At 43.1% G+C, this 19981-nt stretch overlaps 1 protein-coding gene across 2 annotated transcripts in view; it reads left to right on the forward strand.

Annotated features, from left to right (window-relative positions):
- The first annotated feature begins 17315 nt into the window (after window positions 1-17315).
- The window catches only part of GHR (growth hormone receptor), a 566569-nt gene continuing 563903 nt past the window's right edge, over window positions 17316-19981 (forward strand). For both annotated transcript variants that reach the window (XM_073621808.1, XM_073621818.1), the window contains exon 1: window positions 17316-17616. The gene's annotated coding sequence lies outside the window, so the exon portion shown is untranslated. The remainder of the gene's footprint in view (window positions 17617-19981) is intronic.

Genomic DNA, 19981 nt, shown 5'->3' on the forward strand with positions numbered 1-19981 from the left:
GTGTTGTGTAGTGTTGGTGCACTTACATTGATGTCTTCTCTCCTCGGCGCTGCAACGGAATACCGAGCCGAGGAGAGATGACATCATTTCCTTTGCTGCTGTTTAGCATACAGCAGCAAAGGAAGTAATCTGATTGGCCGGCGGCGATCGCGAGGGGGGGCCACGAACGGATGGCCTCCCCCTCACCTCCGATCGCCGTGGGACAAAACGGGACCGCCTCGGGCACCGGGGGGGGGTCCGATCGGACCCCCCACCCGCGGGAGGCAAATCACGTACATGTACGTGATTTTGCCTGCCCGTGCCGCCTTGCCGACGTAAATCGGCGTTAGGCGGTCCTTAAGTGGCTAAATGATTTTAGCAAATGGCTGCAATATAACAAAGAGTGAAAAATTTAAGGGGGTCTGAATACTTTCCGTCCCCACTGTATATATATATATATATATATATATATATATATATATATAAATATATATATATATATATATATATACACCCACAGTGCCTTGAAAAAGTATTCACACCCCTTGAAATTTTCCACATTTTGGAAAGCTCATGATAATTCCGGAGGAGCTGCAGAGATCTACAGCTCAGGTGGTAGAATCTGTCCACAGGACAACTATTAGGCCTCATGCACACTGGACGTTTTTGGATATGCTGCTGCTGTTTTTGGCTTCAGACACTTTTTTCCTACAGTCAATAAACTCTCCAGCATATTATCCTGTGTGTAAACTGTTTTTGTCTGTAAAAAACCCCCAAAACGAGTAGGTTCTGAGAGGAGCTTTTCAGCTGTAAAAATGCTCTAACGTCAAAAAACACAAATGAATACGGATAAACGATCAAAAATGTGGCTCACTGGCGTTTTTTAAAGTATTTGATCCCATTGAATTAAAAAAAAAAATGCTAACGCTAAAAATTGCTAAAAAACGCTAAAAATCGCTATTGCAAAAACACTGAAAACGTTGAAAAACTCAATGCAAAGCTACTGCCATTTTTATAATTGTAGCACTAACTCACGGTGGAGCTGCTGGTTTAAGCGGGTCTGTTACCTTCACTCTGCTTCCCTCTGTTTCACCGGCAACAGGTCGAGGGTTCCATTGAGTTTACTCCTGGACAACACATGCACCAACACTGGAGTATGTTTTCAATGCTTTATTAAAACAAACGACCTAGGAAGTAGCAGGAAAGAGGTAGAAAGGAAACTTGCAGAAGAAACTCAAATATTCTCTGGTAGGGTTCTCTTGACAAAATGTCCTGGTAGAATTCAAGTACTATTTGAAATGCGCTCCCCTCGTGGGACACACTCCTTGCTCGTCTGGATAGGCCTCTCTCACCGGTCTAGCAGCCAGTACGCAGCACGAATCAAAGTCTCTGCCACAGACTTGTTTGGGAACAAAATCCGTACGATCCTCTGCCAGAGGATGTATAGGTTTTTCTGTAGTGAAAGTCAGTCACAGTGCTTGAACCTTTAAGCCGAGCCGGCAACACTATCACCTCAGCCAAGCTGGAACAGAGGCAAACTTTAACCTTCCTAACACACAATTTACTAAATTTACCTAACATGCGGTAGATTGCAAATCTACCAGCACTACATAATGTTGTTGTAATGTCCAGTGTGCATGAGGCCTAAGTCGTGCACTCCACAAATCTGGCCTTTACGAAAGAGTGGCAAGAAGAAAGCCATTGTTAAGAGAAAGCCATAAGAAGTGCCGTTTGCGAGAAGCCATGTGGGGGACACAGCAAACATGTGGAAGAAGGTGCTCTGGACAGATGAGACCAAAATGTAACTTTTTGGCCTAAAATCAAAACGCTATGTGTCGTGGAAAACTAACACTGCACATCACACTGAACACAAGATCTCCACCGTGAAACATGGTGGTGGTAGCATCATGTTGTGGGGCTTTTCTTCAGCAGGTACAGGGAAGCTGGTCAGAGTTGATGGGAAGATGGATGGAGCCAAATACAGGGCAATCTTAGAAGAAAACCTGTTAGAGTCTGCAAAAGACTTAAGACTGGGGCGGAGGTTCATATTCCAGCAGGAAAACGACCCTGAACATACAGCCAGAGCTACAACGGAATGGTTTAGATCAAAGAACGTTCATTTATTAAAATGGGCCAGTCAAAGTCCAGACCTAAATCCAATTGAGATTCTGTGGCAAGACTTGAAAATTGCTGTTTACAGATGCTCTCCATCCAATCTGACAGAGCTGGAGCTATTTTGCAAAGAAGAATGTGCAAAATTGACACTCTCTAGATGTGCAAAGCTGGTAGAGACATCCCCAAAAAGACTTGCAGCTGTAATTGCAGCGAAAGGTGGTTCTAGAAAGTATTGACTGGGGGGGCTGAATACAAATGCACACCGCACTTTTCACATAATTATTTGTAAAAAAAAACATTTATCATTTTCCTTCCACAATTATGTGCCACTTTGTGTTGATCTGTCACATAAAATCCCAATAAAATACATTTATGTTTTTGGTTGCAACATGACAAAATGTGGAAAATTTCAAGGGGTATGAATACTTTTGCAAGGCACTGTATATACAGTGCCATGCAAAAGTATTCACCCCGCTTGGCTTTTTACCTATTTTGTTACATTACAGCCTTTAGTTCAATGTTTTTTTAATCTGCATTATATGTGATGAATCAGAACACAATAGTTGGTGAAGTAAAATTAGAAAAATATATACATAAAACTTTTTCAGAAATAAAAAACTGATAATTGGCATGTGCGTATGTATTCACACCCTTTGTTATGAAGCCCATAAAAAGCGCTGGTGCAACCAATTACCTTCAGCAGTCACATAATTAATGAAATGATGTCCACCTGTGTGCAATCTAAGTGTCACATGATCTGTCATTACATATACACACCTTTTTGAAAGGCCCCAGAGGCTGCAACACCTAAGCAAGAGGCACCACTAACCAAACACTGCCATGAAGACCAAGGAACTCTCCAAACAAGTAAGGGACAATGTTGTTGAGAAGTACAAGTCAGCGTTAGGTTATAAAAGTATATCCAAATCTTTGATGATCCCTAGGAGCACCATCAAATCTATCATAACCAAATGGAAAGAACATGGCACAACAGCAAACCTGCCAAGAGATGGCTGCACACCAAAACTCACAGACCGGGCAAGGAGGGCATTAATCAGAGAGGCAGCACAGAGACCTAAGGTAACCCTGGAGGATCTGCAGAGTTCCACAGCAGTATCTGGAGTATCTGTACACAGGACGACAATAAGCCGGAATTTCCGAACGTCAAGAACGCGGTGACGTACAACACGTACGACGGGACTATAAAAGGGCAGTTCAAAAACCAAGCGCGCCACCTTTGGGCTCCTTTTGCTAATCTCGTGTTAGTAAAAGTTTGGTGAGAAACGATTCGCACTTTTCATTTTGTGCTTGTGGGTTTGTATCTGGTCTTCAGTGCGTGCAGTGAGTTCGTATTTGATTATTCAGTGCGTTCTTGTCCGCTCGTTGATGATTTTCAGGTCACTCTTCACAGGCCTTGCTGTTCTTCAGTGCGTTCTGTTACTTCGTTCTGACCAGCCAACCGTTTTGAAGCCATGTTGCGTGTACGTACTGATTGTACAGTTCGTGCTGTGCAGGGGCTTGGTGTTGGGGTTCTTACTTTGACACAATCCCAGTCCATGAATAGGGCGAGGAGGAGTTCATGGACCAAGAATTGGTTGCTCCAGCGTGACCAATTCTGTTACATGCCTTTGCTCCGAGAGATCCGTGAGAATAATCCTGATGATTTCAGGAACTTTCTCAGGATGACGGACCCCATTTTTCACCGTTTGTTGGCTTTGCTGACCCCTTATATCAGCAGGCAGGATACCTGCATGCAGCAAGCCATCACTTCAGAGCAGAGGCTAATCGCCACATTGCGGTACTTGGCGACGGGAAGAAGCCTGCAGGACCTCAAGTTCTCGACAGGCATCTCCCCCTGGCTCTGGGGATCATTATCCCAGAGACCTGTTCTGCCATCATCCAGGTCCTGCAGAAGGACTATATTAAGGTAAGATTTATCCTTTAAAATCTCATTATATGTATTGCTAATGTATTGTATTTCTTTCATCATTCCCTAATCACTATGATTGTAATAGGCTGTGAATGTCCCCTTTGTCCTCATGCATGCTGGAATTTTTTAAAGTTTGTTTTTTGTCCTTCATGCATATTTGCCTTCACTTACCTCCCCAGCATGCTATCCTGGGCCCATATCCACCTCGTCTAGTCACTTAACAATGTATTTTGTCAGTTCCATAGTAGTGCCTTACCCTAAACACCCCCTAAAATGTGTACAAATGTTATTTGTGTCCTTAAATTCATGCAGAGTGCCAGAGGCTTTTTTTTTGGGGTCCCAAAAACATTTGGAACCCCCCTCGCCCAACCGCTAAGTCAACTGATACCAATCCTCTATCTGCTGACTTTGCCAAACCCATACACACTATACCTACCTCTTTTGTGGTCATATTTATGGATGAATTCCCCAAAGCATGTAGTGCAAGGGCCTGCCTGAATACTTTCAAATGGTACTGTTTAAAGTTTTTGTATCCTATTATTATCTTGATAGGTAATTGCAGAATGTAAAAATTGTGCTCCAATTTGGACAGTGTGTATTTATACATTTGTATTATGACACTTCTTACCTGTCCAGTGGGCTGCCAATAGGGTAAGTAGGAGGGGCTGGCCAAAGTAATACACATTATTTATGCATTCATCTCTCAATGAAGTGGAGAGGGTTACCTGTCCGAAACATCCCCCCCTCCCTAAAATTTTTACAATGGGCCATCAGAAGGGGTGAGGAATCTGATAGGTGGACCTTATACTTTTGTCTTTAAATACTCCCCAATATAAATGTTATAGTGATTTTGGCCAAGAATATTTGTGTCTAATCTGCTTTCAATGTTTATGTGCAAAATTACAATATTTTTTTTATTGTTTGACTCAACAGTTTCCTTCCACGCCACAGGAATGGCAGACTGAGGCCTCCCACTTTGCCACCCGTTGGGACATTACCAACTGCGGAGGGGCAATTGATGGGAAACACGTCCACATCGTCCCACCCCCCAACTTGGGGTCATACTATTACAACTACAAGGGGTTCAATAGTATTATGATGTTGGCGGTGGTGTCGGCTACTTACGAGTTCCTCTATGTGGACGTTGGGGAAGAATTGCCGGATGTCGGATGGTGACCGAGTTCTACAGGCGTCTCCAGAATGGCAGTTTGGGCTTGCCACCTCCTGAAGACAATGCGGAAGGACTCTCATTTGTCTTCATTGCGGATGAAGCTTTTGCACTGGGGGACCATCTTATGTGGCCATTCCCTATGAGGACCCTCACCCCGGACCAGAGGGTTTTTAATTACCAGCTGGCCAGAGCCAGAAGAGTGGTGGAGAACACATTTGGAATAATGGCCAGCCAGTTCTGCCTCTTTCTTACACCTATACACATGGCGGAATATAAACTCAATCACATCATCCTGTCTTGCTGTGTTCTCCACAATTTTCTAAAGAGAAATTCTGTGCACTATGCTGCCTCAGTTGGGCCTGAGGCCAGAATTTTAAATGAACCAACCCTGACAGCGCTGGAAACTGCCTGTACTGGCTTGCCCCCCTAGAGTGCCCACGAGGTCCGTTTAAGATACCTTGAATACTTTGCGGGTAGGAGGCCCATCGATATGCCAGACAATGTCTGAGACATTTTTTAAATAAAAATATATTTGGAACTGAACAAATATTTGCTTTGATTTACTACTTGGCTTTTTTTTAGCTGTCTTCTCGGTTATCTTTTAATGGTATGTTTTTTTGGCCTTTTTCTTCAACAGTGCAAACAAAATTTCTTTGACACATGAGGTGACAATCTCTTCTTCGGCTAACTAATATTATTATGTTGTGGGTCTGCTACACACATACCTTGTTTTTGTTGTTAACCTCCCTGGCGGTATGATTATTTCGGATTTTAGGTGCTGAAAGCGGTACCATTATTTTGCATGGAAATTTGGCGTTTTATATTGTAGGTCTGTAAATCTTAACAATAACACACTTAAATCTGTCCAAACCAGAGTCTAGTAGATATCCCGGGTATGATAAAGTTTGAAACACAAAAACATAAATTATAATATAATAAATAAAAATAAATAATTTTAAAAAATTTTAAAAAATAGTAATAAAATAAATTTCCCCACAATTCACTATCGCTCAATTCTGCAAGTGTTCTAATTTATTATCGCTGTTTTCTAGCTGGTCTAAAGCCACTTTTGACGTAAAGGGACACTTTTTGGTTGCTATGGACAATCTCCAGTTTCCAGGCAGAAAGAACAGTGTATATCATGTAAAACTGCATGCAGGGCATGGGCCAGAGCACTGGGGACAAAAGGGATGTGAAATCATTTCATACAGTACTGTAATCTGTAAGATTACAGTACTGTATGTGTTATGATTTTGACAGTTTTTTGAATTTGCCGCCAGGCTCCGCCCCCGTGCGTCGCGCCGCTCGCAGGGAACGGAGCCTGGCACGGAGAGGCTTCGGAGGAGGACGGAGCCCTCGGACACTGCGGGGGACATCGCAGGATCCCGGGGACAAGGTAAGTAACGCCGCCCCAGGATCCTGCAATGCGATCCCGAGTGTGGCTCGGGGTTACCGCTAATGGTACTGAATTTTAACCCCGAGCCACACTCGGGAAAACCGCCAGGGAGGTTAATGTATGTAATGCATTACTGACAAAAATATTCATCATTTTCAGCACCATGACCGAAATTTGGGGAATCATGAAAATAGCGTGATTGATTAAATTTATAAAGCACTGTTGGGTGTTATTTACTAAAGGCAAATCCACTTTGCACTACAAGTGCACTTGAGACTGCACTGAAACTGCACTTGTAGTGCACAGTGGATTTGCCTTTAGTAAATAACCCCCATTGTCACGGAAAAAAACAACTTTATTCCAAAAACTGCTTTTGAGCATTGAAAGAAGAAGCCACACATTGTTGATTATCAAACTTTTTACTTAAAGCACAATCACATGTGCGTTTATAAAAGGGTTTTTGAACAAACCAACATGTTTGTTGTATAACGTTTTTTTAGGTCACATTCAGTTGAAATCGCCTTTTATAGGTAAAACAGTCATGTTTAAAACTATTAAACAATACACAACTCTGGAACTTACAAAGTTCAACTTTTATAAAGTGAAGGCAATATCAGACATGATGAGTATGTACAAACTGTTTTGATATTGCCTTCATCAGATGGGGTGATGTCACCCCTGTAAAAGCCAAATTTAGAAGAAGCACACAAATTGGGATTCAAAATGGGGATTTCCCTCCTGATCCCATGCCTAGTGTCAACATGTGCTAGCTCCCATCATGGGGGATCAATGGACGTGTTTTGGGGGTGCAACCCCTTCTTCTCACCTACTTTATTATCGAGGAAGGGATTGCACCCACAAAATGTGTACGTTGATCTTCCGTGATAGCAGATATAGCAGATAGCACATGTTGACACACCGTATGCATCTTCAAAATTTGGCTTTTCAAATATGCAAAAAATTAGTCATAAAAACAAAAATAAACAAGAAAAAAGTTAGGGATTTCTGGGTGTTTTAGATTCTCCCTAAAACATCAATGATGTTCTTCATTTTGTTTTGAACATCATTGATGTTTTCCTTTAGGTTTTCTAAATCCCTATTGCACCCCATTATCTCCCCGATGAGGATCTGGGCACTTTCACTGGTGAAATGACCTTCTTTCACAACATCTGTTTTGGCAGAGTTCCAAGCTGAAGCATTTTTTGTTTTACCTTTGTAAAGCTGGAATACTTACCTGTTTTGTGCAAGCTTCACAGATGGAGACACCCCTATAGTATCCACTGGAGCACCTGTGTGGGACACCCTAATAAAAATTTTGTTCTGTTGTCCCACACTAGTGCTCCTGCGTCCAGATGTGTAAACAGCTGCTGATTGTCCTCTCCTTACACAGAATCTAACAACTAACAATAAGTAGCAGCGCTGAATACCTAATAATGTACTCCAAGAAGTATGCACAGTGCAAATAATAATAACATATACAGGTACATGTATGTGAAACCAACCCATATAGTAAATTATATAAAGTGAAAAACAACTCTGAATAAGCATCAATAAAGTTCATTCAAATATAAGTGAAAAAGTCAAGCAATATAAAGTATTATCTTCAAAGTGATGTTACTGGGTAACCATGTGAATCCTCCACCGCACCACTGTGATAACACCGGTAAAATTGAATGCTTACCACAAGGCAAGCTCTGGTAAGCTTGTGACCTTGACCCGGTCGGGGCCTTTAAGCAGAAGGAAAAATGGGATGAGGATGGTCCACCAAACCGCATAAAGATCGGTCCCAAAAAACTTTTCACATACACCGCCAAGGTACCGGGATAAAATTCGCTCAGGGGTTCCCCAAGAGAAAAGAAGGAATGGACATAGCGTAATCCAGATAACTAATTTATTATTTAAAAGATAAAATCTGCACTTACATTGTATCAGAAGAAAACAAGCATGTACATAGCAAAAGCCGGCCGGCTATAGCGTTCACCCGTCCACACACGGACCACGCGAGACGTCAGCACGTCTGCTGACGTGCTGACGTCTCGCGTGGTCCGTGTGTGGACGGGTGAACGCTATAGTCGGCCGGCTTTTGCTATGTACATGCTTGTTTTCTTCTGATACAATGTAAGTGCAGATTTTATCTTTTAAATAATAAATTAGTTATCTGGATTACGCTATGTCCATTCCTTCTTTTCTCTTGGGGAACCCCTGAGCGAATTTTATCCCGGTACCTTGGCGGTGTATGTGAAAAGTTTTTTGGGACCGATCTTTATGCGGTTTGGTGGACCATCCTCATCCCATTTTTCCTTCTGCTTAAAGGCCCCGACCGGGTCAAGGTCACTAGCTTACCAGAGCTTGCCTTGTGGTAAGCATTCAATTTTACCGGTGTTATCACAGTGGTGCGGTGGAGGATTCACATGGTTACCCAGTAACATCACTTTGAAGATAATACTTTATATTGCTTGACTTTTTCACTTATATTTGAATGAACTTTATTGATGCTTATTCAGAGTTGTTTTTTCACTTTATATAATTTACTATATGGGTTGGTTTCAAATACATGTACCTGTATATGTTATTATTATTTGCACTGTGCATACTTCTTGGTGTACATTATTAGGTATTCAGCGCTGCTACTTATTGTTAGTTGTTTGATTAGGTGTGTATCTCACTTATAGCAGCAGCTTTTTAGGTGAAAGCTTTTTCTTTCCTTTTTTTAATTTTATTTATAGCGCGGTATTTATTATTATTAATTACACAGAATCTAGTTTGCATTTCATTCTAGTTACAAACCCATCTAGACAACAACTTTTTTTAACCACTTCCCGACCGCCGCACGACGATGTACGTCCTAAGTTTGAATGGGGATATCGTTGTTATGACAGCAGCTAGCTGCCACAACCCCGGTATCCCCGTTTTCGTGCGGCGGCCGGCTTTCAGATAAAAGTGGTCCCTGCCGCGGATTCGCCGCGAGATCACTTTTATCGGTGGCGGGAGGGGGCCCCCCCCGCCGCGATCCGGTGCCCTCCGCCGCTTACCGGAGCCGTCGGTAGCTGCGGAGGCGATCGCGTCCTGCTCTCTGGTGTGTCTGGAGACAAGTGAGGCCAAGATGACGCTCACTCGTCTCCATGACACTGCTGGGCGGAAGCGACGTCAAAACGTCACTTCCGTCCACACCTCTTAAAGGCATATTTTTTCAAATGTCATTTTTCTAAATGACTTTTTTTTTTTTTTTTTATTGCATTTTAGTGTAAATATGAGATCTGAGGTCTTTTTGACCCCAGATCTCATATTTAAGAGGTCCTGCCATGCTTTTTTCTATTACAAGGGATGTTTACATTCCTTGTAATAGGAATAAAAGTGACACAATTTTTTTTTTTTAAACAGTGTAAAAATAAATAAAATATTGTAAAATAAATAATAAAAATTAAAAAAAAATTTTTAAAACCCCCCCTGTCCCGACGAGCTCGCGCGCAGAAGCGAACGCATACGCGAGTAGCGCCCGCATATGAAAACGGTGGTCAAACCACACATGTGAGGTATCACAGCGACCGGTAGAGCGAGAGCAATAATTCTAGCCCTAGACCTCCTCTGTAGCGCAAAATATGCAACCTGTAGAATTTTTTAAACGTCGCCTATGGAGATTTTTGAGGGTAAAAGTTTGACACCATTCCACGAGCGGACGCAATTTTCAAACATGACATGTTGGGTATCAATTTACTTGACGTAACATTATATTTCACAATATAAAAAAAAATTGGGATAACTTTACTGTTGTTTTATTTTTTTATTCAAAAAAGTGAATTTTTTCCAAAAAAAGTGCACTTATAAGACCGCTGCGCAAATACGGTGCAAAAAAAAGTATTGCAATGACCGCCATTGTATTCTCTAGGGTGTTAGAAGAAAAACCATATATAATGTTTGGGGGTTCTAAGTAATTTTCTAGCAGAAAAACCTGTTTTAAACATGTAAACACCTAAAATCCAAAACGAGGCTGGTCCTTAAGTGGTTAATAGAAGTAGGCCAGAAAAAATGTATTGAACTGCATCTGGCCAAAACATCGTATTTTAGTGGGCGAATGAACAATGTTTCCTACGAACGATGTGCCCATGAACATGAAATTTGCCATTTTAAACTGTACAAGCACATAGAGCAGCACGAACGTAATAAAAATAAAGAATAGGAACACAGGACAACTACTTACTTTTTTGCAGCACTCTCCTGATCCTTCTATACTGATCCTGCTCCATCAATTTGAGGTCAGACTATCGTTTCCTCAGTTGATCCTTAGATCGTCTTACCCCAAAATTCCTGCGCAGACTCTTCACAACTTTAGCCATGATCTTGGACTTTCTCACATTTGGGTTTGGGTAAGGTCCATACTTCCCATCATAGTCGGTCCTTTTCAAGATGTCCACCATCTCCACCATCTCCACAAAGGCCATATTTGATGCCTTAAATCTCCTGCAGGATCGTGATGTTTCTGGCTCCGGGCTTTAATCCTTCTCATTGCTGCTATTATCACACACCTGTGGTGTCTCCACCATGTGCTCTCCCCCACTGCGCCGAAAGAGAAGGGGCGGGGAATGGACTAGAAAGAACGTCAGGGGTGGGCGGAGTTTCATGCATGCGCAGTGTATATAAAGCGTAACACGCGTGCGTCGTACATACGATCTGTGAGCGGAGGAAGGAGTATCGTAAGCGCCGATCATGATAACGAAGGTACAATTTTACCTTGGGCCTATAATGCTTATAGATTGAGGCCTATAGTGGGACAAGATTAGGAGAGTTTAGCCTGACATTAGGGTTTGTCTTGTGTTGTGTCTTGCAGAGAAAATGGATCTAGTGAATGATCATGACTTTATCCCCATATTCCTTGATATGTACAGGGAGCTGCCCTGTCTTTGGTAGATAAACCACCCCGATTATAAGAATCAAAGAGGAAGGCAGCGCTGGATCAATTGGTGGAATTTGTGAAGCCAGTGATCCCCACAGCAGACATCCCCTATTTGAAGTCCCTAATTGGTGGCATGAGGAGCACTTATTTTAGGGGGCACAAGAAGGTCCAGGATTCCCTGAGATCAGCAGCTGCAGCAGATTACATTTATGTTCCCAGGCTGTGGTACTATGACAGACTGCATTTTCTGGCAGGCCAGAGTGAACCCAGGCCAGCACTCTCCAGTCTTCCTTCCACGCTTCCTTCCCCCCCAGCTGAGGGTTTAGACCAGGGGTCCTCAAACTACGGCCCGCGGGCCGAATCCAGCCCTCCAGCGTTTTTTATCCGGCCCGCGGACTGCCCCTTTAACATTGCAGCACTCCCCCTGCCATCTGCTCCCTCCATCACACAGGACGGGAAACATGACAGGCCCGGACAAAGCACCCTCTGTGCTAAGAAGCAGGTGATTGGTTACTAGGCATCGGGGCGGTCCCAGGAACCAATCACCTGCCCCTCACTTCCAAAGTCCCGCCCTCCGCCCGGACCTACCATGCCTCGCGTCCTGCGTGATACAGGTAAGTGTTGAGTGGGAGTGCTGTGATATTATAGGGGGCGGCAGTGTAATATTAATATGGGGAGTCTGTGATGGGGGATCTGTGATATGGGGAGTCTGTGATATGGGGGGATCTGTGATATGGGGGGATCTGTGATATGGGGGGAGTCTGTGATATGGGGGGAGTCTGTGATATGGGGAGTCTGTGATATGGGGGGATCTGTGATGGGGGATCTGTGATGGGGGATCTGTGATATGGGGGGATCTGTGATGGGGGATCTGTGATATGAGGGGGGATATGTGATGGGGGGATCTGTGATATGGGGGAGTCTGTGATATGGGGGGGAGTCTGTGATGGGGGATCTGTGATATGGGGGGATCTGCGATGGGGGATCTGTGATATGGGGGGATCTGTGATATAGGGGGGATATGTGATATGGGGGGATATGTGATATGGGGGGATCTGTGATATGGGGGGATCTGTGATATGGGATCTGTGATATGGGGGGATCTGTGATATGGGGGGATCTGTGATGGGGGGATCTGTGATATGGGGGGATCTGTGATATGGGGGTATCTGTGATATGGGGAGTCTGTGATGGGGGATCTGTGATATGGGGGGGATATGTGATATGGCGGGATCTGTGATATAGGGGGATCTGTGATATGGGGGGGATATGTGATGGGGGATCTGTGATATGGGGGAGTCTGTGATATGGGGGGGATCTGTGATGGGGGATCTGTGATATGGGGGATCTGTGATATGGGGGATCTGTGATGGGGAGATCTGTGATATGGGGGGATCTGTGATATGGGGAGTCTGTTATGGGGGAGTCTGTGATATGGGGGGGTCTGTTATGGGGGGATCTGTGATATGGGGGAGTCTGTGATAGGGGAAGTCTGTTATGGGGGAGTCTGTTATATGGGGAGATCTGTGATATGGGGGATCTGTGATGGGGGAGTCTGTGATATGGGGAGTCTGTTATGGGGGATCTGTGATGGGGAGATCTGTGATATGGGGGGGATCTGTGATGGGGAGTCTGTAATGGGGGGATCTGTGATGGCAGAGTCTGTTATGGGGGATCTGTGATATGGGGGGATCTGTGATGGGGGAGTCTGTGCTATGGGGGGGACTGATATGGGGGGATCTGTGATGGGGGACTCTGTTATGGGGGAGTCTGTGATGGGGGACTCTGTTATGGGGGAGTCTGTGATATGGGGTATCTGTGATGGGGAGATCTGTGATATGGGGGGATCTGTGATGGGGAGTCTGTTATGGGGGATCTGTGATGGGGAGATCTGTGATATGGGGGGATCTGTGATGGGGAGTCTGTTATGGGGGATCTGTGATGGGGGAGTCTGTTATGGGGGGATCTGTGATTGTGGAGTCTGTTATGGGGGATCTGTGATGGGGGAGTCTGTGCTATGGGGGGGGACTGATATGAGGGGATCTGTGATGGGGGAGTCTATTATGGGGGAGTCTGTTATGGGGGGATCTGTGATGGCGGAGTCTGTTATGGGGAAAGTCTGTGATGGCGGAAGTATGTGATATGGGGGAGTCTGTTATGGGGGGAATCTGTTATGTGGGGCTTTGTGATGGAGAGGAGTTTGTGTTGGGGGGCTTTGTGATGGGGGGATCTGTCATGGGGGGGCTTTGTTATGGGGTGAGTCTGTGATGGGGAGGGGGGTCTGTGATTGGGAGTGGTTCTGTAATGAGGGGAGTCTGTGAAATACTGATAAGTTCATATTGATTACAATTGTTCTTTATTTTAAATATTGTACTGTTTTTTTCCTGTTTTTTTTTTTTTTTTTTTTGCACTACAAATAAGATGTGTGCATAGGAATTAGTTCATATTTTTTTTAAACTATAGTGCGGCCCCCCAACAGTTTGAGGGACCGTGAACTGGCCCCCTGTCTAAAAAGTTTGAGGACCCCTGGTTTAGACGCTGAACCTGGGCCTTCCAGGCAGCAGCATGTGGAGGAGCCCAGCTTGAGCCAGGTATAGCATTCTTCTAAATATTTCTGTTTGTCAAATTAATGATGTTAACCAGATGTTAGTTTTGATAAATAATTTCTGATTTCACAAAGTGTTTTACATATCAATAGACAGTAGTGGACACAAATGATTGTGACAAGAATGAAAAATGCTGGGGTCAGAATGATAGTCTTTTCTATTTATTAACATAACACTAAAATTGTGTGTGATTGATGAACAAAAAACTAAAACTATGTCCCTTTTTCATACACAGGAAAGCTTCAGCCAGGAGGTGGTGGTGGGGGGGGGGGTAAGTGGCAGCCAGGAGGTGACCGGGCTTTGTAGCCTGCCTGATATCCAGGTCCCTCCCCTCGGACTTCCACAAAAAAGTGGTAGGAAGAGGAGTAATCTGAAGGAGGCAGCGATTGGCCTATTTCTGAAAGCTACTGCGGCCCTCAGAAACCCCCCCCCAGTGTTCAAGAGGACTTTGCCTACATTACAGCCTACAAAATGCTGGAAATGGAGGAGGGCCAACGCCTAATATGTGAGTATCTCATCTTACAAGCCCTAAATAAGGCGTTGAGGGGCCAACTCACAAGCCAAAGCCACGTTTGTGAGTTCAACCATGGTCCTCCTCCTCCTCCACCTCCACCTCCTCCACCTCCTGCCATACCTCCAACACCACAGCCACAGCCTGGAAGGAAGCATCTAAGGAAGACAAGAAAGTGATGGCCTGGGTTCAGTCTGGTCTGGCAAAAGATGCAGGCTGTTGTATGACCACAGCCTGGCGACATAGATGTCATCTGCTGCTGTTCCTGATCTCTTGTAGTCCTGGACCGGATTGTGCTCACTATTATAAGGACTCCTCAGGCCACCAATTTTGACTGTAAAATTATTGCTGTCTGCCCTGGGGTACAAAGGCTTCGCAGATTTCACCAGTTTATCCAGCGTTGCCTTCCTCTTTATTTTGTTATGACCCAGGATAAATGGCTATTTATTTTTCACAAATACTTGCCTATGTGTTTTACTTCAAAAAGGGACACCAACACCAAGCAACCTCCTTGAGATTAAAAAAGACAAGATAATAATGGTGTTGTGGTAACTTGACACACAAAACACACCCAACACAATTATGGAGATCACCAAAAAACAAAAACAAAATTAAAAAAATGGGAGATCTGGATTTAAAAAACAAACCACAATACAAAATATAAAAACATAAAACCAAAAATTTTTTTAGGTAGATCTGACAAATAAAAATATTATATTCATGAAATCACGAGAAATAATCAAAAAATACGTTTGTGAGAAGTCTGTGTGAATATGAGCAGCAAAACAACTTCATTCTTCTAGCATTATAAAGAAGAAGAGAGTGCGCTGCATTAAACTATTTAAAACATTGCAGCATGACGAAAGTGCTATATTCATTACGAACGCTAATTATACCAGACCGAGCAGTTCCGTCTCGTAATTTATTCTGAGCATGCTTGGCACTTTGTGCATCGGAATTGTCCACACACGGTCGGAATTTACACGAACGGATTTTGTTCGTCTGAAATTTTTATAGCCTGCTCTCAAACTTTGTGTGTCAGAAATTCCGATGGAAAAAGTCAGATGGAGCCCACACATGGTCAGAATTTCCGACAACAAGCTCCGATCGCACATTTTCCGTCGGAAAGTCCGACCGTGTGTACAGGGAGTGCACTTGGAAGTAAAGTCGCTGTAGATCTGAGGGGGACATGCAAAACAGCATTTTAGCTTGCACATGATTGGATGATAAAATCAGCAGAGCTTCCACTCATTTCAGATCTACCCCTTAGATTTAGAGCAACTGCACTTCCGAGTGCACTTGCAGTGCAAAGTGGATTTGCCTTTCGTAAATAACCCCCATTGATTTTTCTGTTATTTTGTCCTATTTGTTGTTTGCGTCACAATAAAAAAAAAATAATCTTCAAAGTTGTGGGCATGTTCTGTAAATTAAATGATGCAAATCCTCAAACAATCAATTTTAATTCCAGGTTGTGAGGCAACAAAACCTTTTGCAAGGCACTGTGTGTATGTATATATATATATATATATATATATATATATATATATATTATATAAGTATATATACTGTATATATTATATATCACACAAATCAGGGTTAAAAAATGGGCCTGGTTGCACAGCAAAGACTGTAGTGCATATAAACCAAAAAAGAGAGCGGCACTCACGGTATTGAAAAGTGAACGCATGATTAATTACTTAAATTTAATTTAATTTGATGTTTCGGCAAGGCACAAGCTCGTCCTCCTCAGGAAGACAAGCTTGTGCCTCGTCCAAACATCAAATTAAACCGCCATCGTGCGTTCACCTTTCAATACCCATGAGTGCCGCTCTCTTTTTTGGTTTATATGCACTACAGTCTTTGCTGTGCACCTGGGCCCATTTTGTAGCCCTGATTTGTGTGTGGTTACAACCATTGTATATATATATATATATATATATATATATATATATATATATATATAATATTTATTTAGAGAGTGGTTATTATATCATATATATTATATATTTATAGTTGTTCGCTTTCATATTCTGTATATATATATAGATAGATATATATATATATATATAGATATATATATATATATATATATCTATATCTATATATAGATATATATACATATATATATATATATATCTATATATACATACATATATAGATAGATAGATAGATAGATAGATAGATAGATAGATATATATATATATATATATATATATATATATCTATATATATATAATATATATATATATAGATATATATATATAATATATATATATATATCTATATATATATGCTATATACTGTATATAGTTTAGAAGGGGGGGGGGGAGCCCTACAGGTAATAGCAGTTATATTCACGGAACCAGGTGAGTCCCCAGTGAAACCATCAAAATATATCATATATAATATAAAATGGTTACAGCACATAATTTATTGCCCAATCAAAAATAATACAGCAACTGTTAATAATTATTATTGTTGTCATTGCTGTATTGTTTTTTTCATGCATCAATCAGTTATACTCGCTGTACTTTTGCTATGTATCTATTACATTTATATAAATATGCATTATATTTCTATGTTATAAATGTAATAATAAATAGAGTTACTTTGTTGTTTCCTGTCCATGCTAATACATAATAAGGCGTCCAGTGCCCCCTCCAGGCTGCAGTAGCCGGTGTTTTCCTGTAGAGGGCGGCTGACAGTCCCAGTAGTAGCAGAGTGCGGCGCCCCGGCTCCTCCAGCTCTCCCACCAGTAGAGCTCCCATCCTTCCTCCGGTCGGAGCGGGCATTGTTTTGGGGTGGATCGGAGGGATCAGACGTGGTTGTGTGATCGGGAAGGAGTAGAGGACAGGCCGGGATCCCGCTGCTCGTAGGACCGGTGTCGGTAGAGGGAGCCCCAGCTGCAGGCAGAGTGCGGGGTGACAGCTGACAGCTGGAGGGGGAGGAGGGAGGAGATCTGCCCCGGACACTGACCGAGGATCTCCGCCAGACACGGCCGGTCTGCACCGTGCACGGTAAGTTGGCAGCAGAGCGTGCACTCTATATATGGGGGAGAGTGGAAAGTTTGGTGTGCTCGGTGATCGCTCCTCTCTCTCTCTCTCTCTGTAACTTTGTATCCGATGTGATCGCTGTGTGCTCCCATGGGATGAATGATCTGTATATGAATGCCAGCTCCAGGGGCTTACCATACTCACACCAGTCCTTGCCCAAAGAGCTTACAATCTGAGTCTACGGGGGGGGGGCTTTACATGACATGAGATATTCATTACAGGTATTTATATAGCACTAGCAATGCAGTATACAGCACTTTACATACTATTTATTCACATCAGTCCTTGCTCAAGGAGCTTGCAATCTAAGGTCCCTGCATACACATACATACTAGAGCCACATTAGACAGGAGCCAATTAACCGACCAGCATGTCTTTGGAGTGTGGGAGGAAACTGGAGAACCCGGAGGAAACCCACGCAGGCACAGGGAGAACATGCAAACTCCATGCAACTAGCGCCCTAAATAGGATTTGAACTGGAGACCCCAGTGCTGCAATCACTTACCATAAACATCTAGGGGGGGGGGGGCTTTATGACATGAGATATTGATTACAGGTATTTATGTAGCACCAGCAATGCAGTATACAGCGCTTTACATACTATTTATTCACACCAGTCCTTGCTCAAGGAGCTTACAATCTAAGGTCCCTGCATACGCACACATTCTAGGGCCATTTTAGACAGGAGACAATTACTTACAAGCGTGTCTTTGGAAAATATATAAGGAAACTCACACAAGCACAGGGAGAACATGCAAACTCTATGCAGATCATGTCCTCACCAGGATTCACTGACCACTAAGCCACCGGGCATTGGTGTCTGCACCAGGGACTTTACATGACATTAGGGACTCGTTCAGACCAGCCCCGTTGACCGATGCAGTACCAGCACATAGACAAGGCAATTTATGTATTTATTACAGGTACTTGTATAGCACCGCCAATTTACACAGTGCTTTACAAATATAATGTATGCTCACATCAGTCCCTGCCCCCAACCCCCCAAAGAGCCTACAGTCTGAGGTCCCTAACTCACATTCATACATACACATACTATGGCCATTTAGACAGGAGGCAGTTATCTACCAGCATGTCTTTGGAGTGTGGGAGGAAATCGGAGTACACAGAGGAAACCTGCACAGGGAGAACATACAAACTCCAGGCAGGTAGTTTGCTTTATGTTCTGTTTTTTTTCCATTCATGATGCGTTTGCGCTGAAAAAATTAGGACAGGTTCCATTTTTACGCAGTAGATTGCAGTGTGCCGCAACGCATTTCAACACACTACAGTTGGAAGACCTCGTTATTTTATGACTTTTAATAAAGTTAAAGGAAAATGCCTACACAATGCACACCAGTGCGCACATAGTATGCAGAGCATAATGCACACCTGCTAGGGTGAATGGGTCCTTCAACTGAGAAAAAAGCAGAGCGCTGGAGTTGTTACTAATGGGGACCAGTCAGATTTTATTATTATTATTATTATTATTATTATTATGATCTTTTTATATAGAATTTATGTAGCACCAGCAAAATAATTGTCACTTTTTTTTGGTGCCGGAGAGTGGCACCATTAGACTTAGCCCTGGTTCACACCAGTGCGGCTTCGAAAATGCGCTACTTCAGCGCGATTTCAAAGCCCGCAGATCAGTGTGATTTGGAACATTAATTTAATTGCGTCTTGCAACCTCATTTAACAGAAGTCTATGCAAGTCAGAATTAAATTGCAGAAAAGTAGTGCAGGAACCTTTTTCAAAGTTGCAACGATTTGAACAATTCCATTGGTGAAAATAGGGTGCGACTTGTCATGTTTAGAACTGTCAAACTGCATGACAAATCGCATTGGTGTGAACCAGAGCATAGAAGCTAAAGTTTAGGTATGGATATTTTGAGATAGTTGCACTTTTTTGCAAGGTAATGTAAATATTACCCTGGAAGCTGGAAATCACTGTAGTAGGCACCACTTAACGCCAGTGATTTCCTCTAGCGTCCAGGTCCTGGCTGGCCCTGCTGCATTGTGAACACAGGAGGTCGCTCACTTGGCACGGGCACCATTTAGCCTCAGTTCACACTAGGAACCACATGCAAATCGCACCACATTCCTGTTCAATTCACATGCGATTTAGTTTTGAATGGGCCCAAATCGCTCCGCATTGCACCAGAGTCGTGCATGCAGCAGTTTTGCAACTGTGCTGGAATCGGACCGGATGGTGCTTTTGTACCAAGCAATCGGGTGCGGGCAAATGCACTGCTTTTTGGGGTGTCGTTAAGATTGTACTGACACGCTTTCCAGATCACAAGGGCAGTGCGATTTGACTGCGGTGTGGGAA

The sequence above is a fragment of the Aquarana catesbeiana genome, linkage group LG01 (genome assembly GCF_042186555.1).
Source record: "Aquarana catesbeiana isolate 2022-GZ linkage group LG01, ASM4218655v1, whole genome shotgun sequence".
Lineage (NCBI taxonomy): Eukaryota > Metazoa > Chordata > Amphibia > Anura > Ranidae > Aquarana > Aquarana catesbeiana.